Source organism: Glossina fuscipes, unplaced genomic scaffold, assembly GCF_014805625.2.
Source record: "Glossina fuscipes isolate IAEA_lab_2018 unplaced genomic scaffold, Yale_Gfus_2 0, whole genome shotgun sequence".
NCBI lineage: Eukaryota > Metazoa > Arthropoda > Insecta > Diptera > Glossinidae > Glossina > Glossina fuscipes.
The window spans coordinates 3,062,520-3,069,928 of NW_023998414.1; the positions used below are offsets into that span (position 1 = coordinate 3,062,520).

Genomic DNA, 7,409 nt, shown 5'->3' on the forward strand with positions numbered 1-7,409 from the left:
TTTTTTTTTTTTTTTTTTTTTTTTTTTTTTTTTTTTTTTTTTTTTTTGCTTTAACTTATCAACGCTTGAAGATAGATAAATAAAAATAAAATGTTTATTTATTTAGTCAGTTAATATAATTAAATTACATTTAATATGACATTAATATAAACAATTGTCTCTGTCTGTTGACATTGTGTTGTAAACGAACTCCTTTTAAACCTTCAAATCTATGTAATTAATTAAATTAAAAAGTGTAAACAAAGTGTTGTTAAAACGAAATGATTGATTAGAGGGATTACAAGGGAAGTTTTCCTTGTAATATTTACATTCGTGAAAATCATTGACCTTATGGCCTACAAATTGTAAAAGTAATAAACTTTGAATTTATACAGTCTTTAAGCCATACAGTGCAATATAAATAATAAATAAATAAAAATAAGTAAAAATACAATAAAGACTCAAAGTCTATCATTAAAAAGCCTAAACGACCCTCTCTACAGTTGTTCATATAATGACTTTATCATAGCATTGCGTTATATGGGCAGTGGCCGAAAAAGTGTTCCGATCCAAAGCATTTCCAATAACTTTCGGTTCTTGGTTTGAAGGTTGAAATTTTTCTGTATTTACTTTTAAGGAAAACTCTACTATCTATGTGCAAAAATGATAAAAATCAACCATGCCCACACAAAGCTGTAAGTGATTAAATTTTATTTTTTTCAGGTTTTTTACTTATTACTTACTCACTTATAAGGCAAATAAGACAGAATGTATAAAATTATTTTGTACCGTCCCTCCTTTGCCTAAAAATGCGTGAATTGTAAAATAAATACGATAGGCATCATCATGATGCGGTGAACTACTTTTTTTCTGAATAATACCATCAATGTGGGCGCGATATGTCTTGCATTTGATATAAAAGGACTTGGATAAGAGAATCCGCCACACCAAGTGCGTTAATTCCAAATTAATTATAACGGACGTCACGACGTCATGGATTTAATTGTTTTTTCTTAACAAGACCCACAGCCGTATATAACTTTCTTAGTTTTGGATATTTTTTTATTCTCTCGTTTTCATTCTCCATATGAAGTCGTCGACCACGTGCGCGAAAGGACTCGCATGCATAGAGATGAAACTTTCTTTTCATAAATCAAGATCATTAAGAGGACTATTCGACTGTTAAGAATGTTTTCAGTCATTTGCTCTTGTGTTTGTTACGTATCGCACACTTTCTGCTCTTTCTCGCCGATTCTAATTTCTTTATCATATTTGTTATAAGTTGAGTATAAAAAACTTCTACTTCTTGCTTAAATATGAAGCACATTGCCAGGCGATCATAAAGAATACAAAAAAAGAAGTTTCTTCATAGCATACCGGCCGATTATCTATTAAATATCAATCACAAGAATATTGTTTCAAGCTATTGCTATGCAATGATTTCTGAGCAAACACTACCGCATCAATTGGATATGGCTTGTCTGTGACTTTCTATCGCCTATCACCTATAACACAACTAACATATCCATGCAGACGGAGACTTGAGCGAATTCAAGGCATAAATGAAAGCTTGACAAAAGAGGGAGTTGAGTGTCTTTATATTGTCAATAATGGGCAATTTGACGCCTTTAAAATAAAAATTTGCTGAATAAATGCTTTTATTGACAATTACGGATACTTTTTACACATTATTACTATTTTTTGTCATCTCTTAGTTCATTTGAAACTTTACACATATGTACTTGAGTTTGATCGGGATAGGGATAGTAGTAGGTCTGGGGGAATAAAATTTTCTAAAGATTGCTGCTCTAAATGACTTGGAAGACGGTGAAAATTTGTCGAGCAATAAAACGAGTCATGTCATTCAATTCATGCAGCTTAAGTATATCGAAATTTCACATTTCAAGGTTATCGTAATCTCTTTACTTCTTTACCTTTCATCGCTTAACCTTTACAATTAGTTGCCTTCATTCTTAAAGCAATAGTTTCTCCCAGTGTTTAATTTTTATTTTTATTTTTTTTTTTCACTTTTATCGCTTTGCCTTAGTTTATTTTCGTATCTACTGTTACCGGCATGTCGATAATAACCTTTTAAATCGATTAGATTTTAGTTTTTTATGTATTTGCGATCGAATTGCGTTTAACGTTGAAATTCGGTTATCAGATGAATGGTCTTTGAAAACCTTTGCTGGGTTTTGTTTTAACGCTTTGAGCATTACACTCTGGCCATTCGTTTGTGCGCGTTCACCTGCTGATTTTGCAGGATGGTTAAGCCGGTGCGTGAATACTGACCGCGGTGTGCGGTGTGTTTAAGAAAATTCTCATCAACTGAAGTAATTAAAAATAAGCTTTAGCTTTATGCTGCTTATAAATTGTTTTGCAAACAATAGAATTTCGGGGAATAAAATGAAAGCTCAATAAAACATAAAAGAAAAGAAAAAAAAAAAAACAAAAAAAAAAAAAAAAGGCCAAAATCCGCAATTTCACGAAATTGTACGAGAGTACGAAAATTTCATTGCAATAATGGGAAAAATGCCGCCCATCGGATTGAGTTTCATTTTTTTTTTTTTATGTTGTAGTTTCGCTCTATTCCTCGCGCTAGCCGTTTAGGCGACTGTGTGTTGCTTAACCAGTCAGAAATTGAAGACAAACAGATAAATGAGAGTTAAAAACAAAGGAGTTAAAATTTAAGCGAATGCAACAAAAACAACGATCGCAACAACAATAACTTGAAAATATGGCACAAAGTGAAGCAAATAGTTTTTATTGACAATAAAACTTGACAAATCGAATTTTTCAACTCGTGCCCACACAATGTCACATTGCACCGCAGCCTTACCGAATCCATTTGTGTAAGCAGTTTAAGCGCCAGCACAAAAGAAAAAGTAATACATGAACAACAAATAATAACAACAAACGGCCCAAGCGACAACAACAGAAGCAGTTAAAGCATACATTTTCCAAATTGCTGAGCTTAGTGCACAGCATGGCATAGCATGGCGTAGCATTGCACGGCATGGTACGCTACGGTACCTACCCTATCGTTCCGCGCACCGTAACGACTTACAATTTATTTGAACTGCAAATACTGATATCTTGTGAAATCCTGTTTCACTAAACGAATAAAATGAAAAAAATATATAACAAATTCAATACAATCCTCAGCTACAATGCGTTTGCATTTCTGCATTTTTGCTATTTTGACCCAAGACCCAAAACTAGTAGATACTTGCTGCAATGATGCTGCATGATGGCCTGCTTTTGTTGCCGTTACTTCAATTGCTATTTCATTGGTGTTGCAAGCACGTAATTTAAAAGCTACACACATTCTCTCGCTCGCTCGCTCGCTCGTTCGCTCGTTCGCTCTCTATTGTGTAGAATAATTTACGGATGATGTTGTGAAACCAATGAACTGCAACAGTTACTGCAATAATAACAACAACAACAACAACAACAACAACAATAATAAATACTTGTTGTTATTAAAATCTCTAAAAGAGAAAAAGGATAGAAGAGAAGTGAACAGATGAGAAGAGAAGAGAAGAGAAGAGAAGAGCAGAGCAGAGAGGAGGAGAAAATTCCCTAACACATATACATCTATATTACACGGTCGTATATCACTGTACAGATTGCTACTCTAGTCCAATACAAAAGAACTACACGCAAAATTCGGTTGCATTGTTAATTTCTTATACTCTTGCGAATACCATCGCATACTCAACAGCTAATGATACAGTCGTTGAATAACATTAAAACAATTTCCGCCAAAGATACGTTAGTTTGCCAATTTGTAAATGTATTCACTTTTTCATAACCATCGTCGCCGAACGATGTAAGTATGTTAATTTTCCCATTTCGTACGTAACACCTTAATATGTATATATAATCAACGAAAAGTCTATTTATGCTTTTTTTTATTTTTTCATTGCATTTTTTTATTCACATAAACTTTTCAATTCGTTCGTTAAGCTTAAGTCTCGCGTATTGAGATTTATAACAGACACGAAATACACTTATGTATTTTGATGCATGCAAAATGAAATAATTCTCCTTTTTTTGTTTGGAGTAATGTGTAACGCCTCGCGTACGTAGAGAATGTTATAAGTGATAATGTGTGCCGGATGGAATTTGCAAAACATTCTCGTTGACTTGTGAAATAATTCGCTACTTAATGCTTGAAACAGGTCAGTTTAGGTCGATGTAATGTCGAAGGCTTTAATTGTCGAGATGCCGCGATCGGCCATAATTTAGATTTCAATCAAATAAATACAATCGGAGAGTTGCGAGATGCTAAATAAGTTCACGCCGTGTTGACTATGAAAAAGGCAAAAATGGTGGAAAAGACGAGAAGAAGAAAAATTTGTGATATATGCGATAAGAATACTGAAGTGAACGAAGGACGCAGGAGTTGTTTTGTTCGATTACGTTGCGGAAATTTTCAATATTAAAGATGCATCTCGCTCTGGGCGAAAAGTCGATTTTTATAACTGGTGGCGATCCGCCTAAGTGGCCGAGTAGGCAACAGTCTCGACTATAGCAGCTCTCAATGGTCAATGGGTTCAAATCTCAAGTGCAGTAGAGTTTTTCATAAAATCGAAAGCCTTAGATGCTAGTGCTTTAAGTCTTAGAATTTATTCTATAATAATAATAGAACTGTTGGGCACGCAAGCTGTCAAGCTGGAATAGCGGACGCGCGCAGTATACGTCAACTACATGATAGTTTGCTATCATTTGAGAAGAGCAGGCTACAAAAAGCAGCTCGAAACCGCGGAAAAACCTATGAAGATTTTGGCCGTAACCTTAATTAATATAGGGGACTAATAACTAAACATTTCCTAAGTGAGGGAATGGGATTCAGGATACAAAGGAATCTGATTGTTTATTCCATAGGCAAATAATAAATATGATAAGATGTGACAAAAAATTTTACAAAATAATAGGTAATAAAGTTTCGGGAAATTTGATTTGCTTTTATTATCAATAACAGTAGCAGCGCTGCTAATTAGCGGCCATTTAATTGCTTCCACTTTCATTCTCATCATTTATAATGGGAAGCATTCAGTTAATCGTTTCTTGCTATATCAAACGTCTGCAAAGCTAAAACATATACATTACTGTATTTTTAAGGTGAGTGCACGGCATGGTAGAATATGTACACGTTAAAAAAAAAAAAAAAAAAAAAAAAAAGAAAAGAAAATAAAAATTAATTTATATCAAAATATTTCTAAATTTCATTTTTATACTCTCTCCAAATGCTTCAATAAATTTCAGTAAAATTATGCTATAAAAGAAATTTTTATACCCTTTTGGTATATAAAAGTTATATATTAAGTTTGTGCGGATATATCCAGAAGGACTTGAGATAGATCTACTTTTTTATTATATCGATCAATTCAGAGTCGTTTTCGATATCTTGTCAGTCCATCTGTCTGGCTTGTTTTTCTGCGTTCAGCCGACAAGTTGCATTATCCGAAATATTTTCCACCGATGTGTTGACCTAATTACGAACGCTGACGAAAACGTTTCGGATCGTTTCACATTATCGACCATTTCCAATTTAAAGCCTTATTTCGAATACTTATAATACTTATAAAACTGCGCGCAGCGAAGTGGTGTATCATAGTTAATGCATTAGGGCATCATTTATGATTAAAAATAAATTATACTATAGGAACAGTTTATCTTTATATAATACGTATATACATATATGTATAATATATATAAAATTTTATGTAATTTCTCATACCTTAGATAAGTTATTATATAAGAAGCATTGAGTTTTTGTTTTACATGACTAGTATCTCTCAGAAGATGCTCCGGAATTGTGAACTATAAACTTGCGAAACTACTTAGTATCGCTAACTTATCCAATTTGAATTGTCTTTTATATTACCGATTAGCGTAATCTAAATAGGCACGCCATCGGGCCAAGAATTTTCAACTTTTATACAATAAGACCCTTAATGTAGAGTCTAGTGAATGGCGTCTAAGCTTGCTGCAGCCAGTGTCTATGATAAATCAAACTCTTTAACTCCCATAATTATTCCGTTTGTTCGAAAGAAGTGAGAAAAATGAAAGGCAGGTAGGTGTTGACTACGGCCTAGCTGACTGAGCCAATTCGCCGCAGATACAGCCAAAGTAGACTCTATCGGATCGAGATTTGAGCTTGCGAACAAACACTTATGTTTGCTCTCATAATGTATTTCGTATTGCGTTACAAGGGCATATTAAGTTTGTGTATATGTGCGCACTATTCAAAAGCAACTGAGACCGGGTACACATTTTATTATACCCATCGATTCAATTTTTCGATATTTTGAATCGATTTAAAATTGTCTGTCCGTCCGCTCGCGTGTTTCCTTCTGCTCGCAAATTTTGATGAAATTTTTTGTACAAAGATAAACTCTATTGAAAAAAATTCGGATTGAAGCACTTTTTCAATCATCTCCCATATAACGTCTTATTTTGAAATGTTGTTACCTAAATATCTGCATTTAAGGGTAAGATCGTCTCTCATTACAGTATTTTCACATGTTATGTTATATTTGGACGTTTCGAATAGATTGTCTATAGCGAGATATCGTTTTAGTAATGAAAGTCAAACGTTTTTTTGATTTAGGAGTCTGCTGTTGGAATAGCTGTGCAAGTGAAAAGTTGAAATCTGTCGAATTTGTTCTTATAGGTAGGAGTTATGCGTGCAACAATGCATAAAAGAATTTTTCAATATATCGAATCTTTTTCGATTTAAAATTTAATGTACTTTCCAGTTCATAAAAATTTCCTCTCCTACCTCGCTCATTGGCATAATGTAGAGTGTATTGTTTTCTATGAAGAGAGTGAAAACGTCTTAAAATTTATAAACATAAATTTTTGTATATTATTTTTAATCGTCTCTATGATATGTTTTAATAAAAGCAAAGAAGAATTATGGTTTCAACCGTATATTCATCATTTGCTTCAAATGCGTGCAATTCCCTCTGACTTATGTTATTACTATTACTATTTTATGTTTATCTTTGACTTATGCATCATTTCGTCAACTTCTTTTAACATAATAAGTCACGCATGTCGATTTGTTTTTTTTTTTTTTTTTTTTTCTTTTCCGCCATCATATTTACTGTCAATATTAACATTGCATTAAGACACCAGACGCATACAATGAAGAAGGGCGGCGATGTGCATACATGTCAACATACTTTATAATATGTGATGGTTTTTATTATCTCGTTGCGTTTTCAGTCAAACACTGAATATTATTATATTATATATGTGATGTTAATGTGCCGCCTTATCTGGGTGCAGCACAAGAAATACTTGTACTTGTCAATAAAACATAAAATGGCAGATGGCAGCACAAGCAGTCGTGAGTAAAAACAATGCAATGAGAGAGAGAGAGAGAGAGAGAGAGAGAGAGAGAGAGAGAGAGAGAG

General features: G+C 33.4%; 1 protein-coding gene across 3 annotated transcripts in view; it reads right to left on the reverse strand.

Moving 5' to 3' along the window:
- Window positions 1-7,409, reverse strand: part of LOC119643952 — a 111,951-nt gene that overhangs the window by 36,579 nt on the left and 67,963 nt on the right. The gene's annotated exons all lie outside the window — the stretch shown is intronic.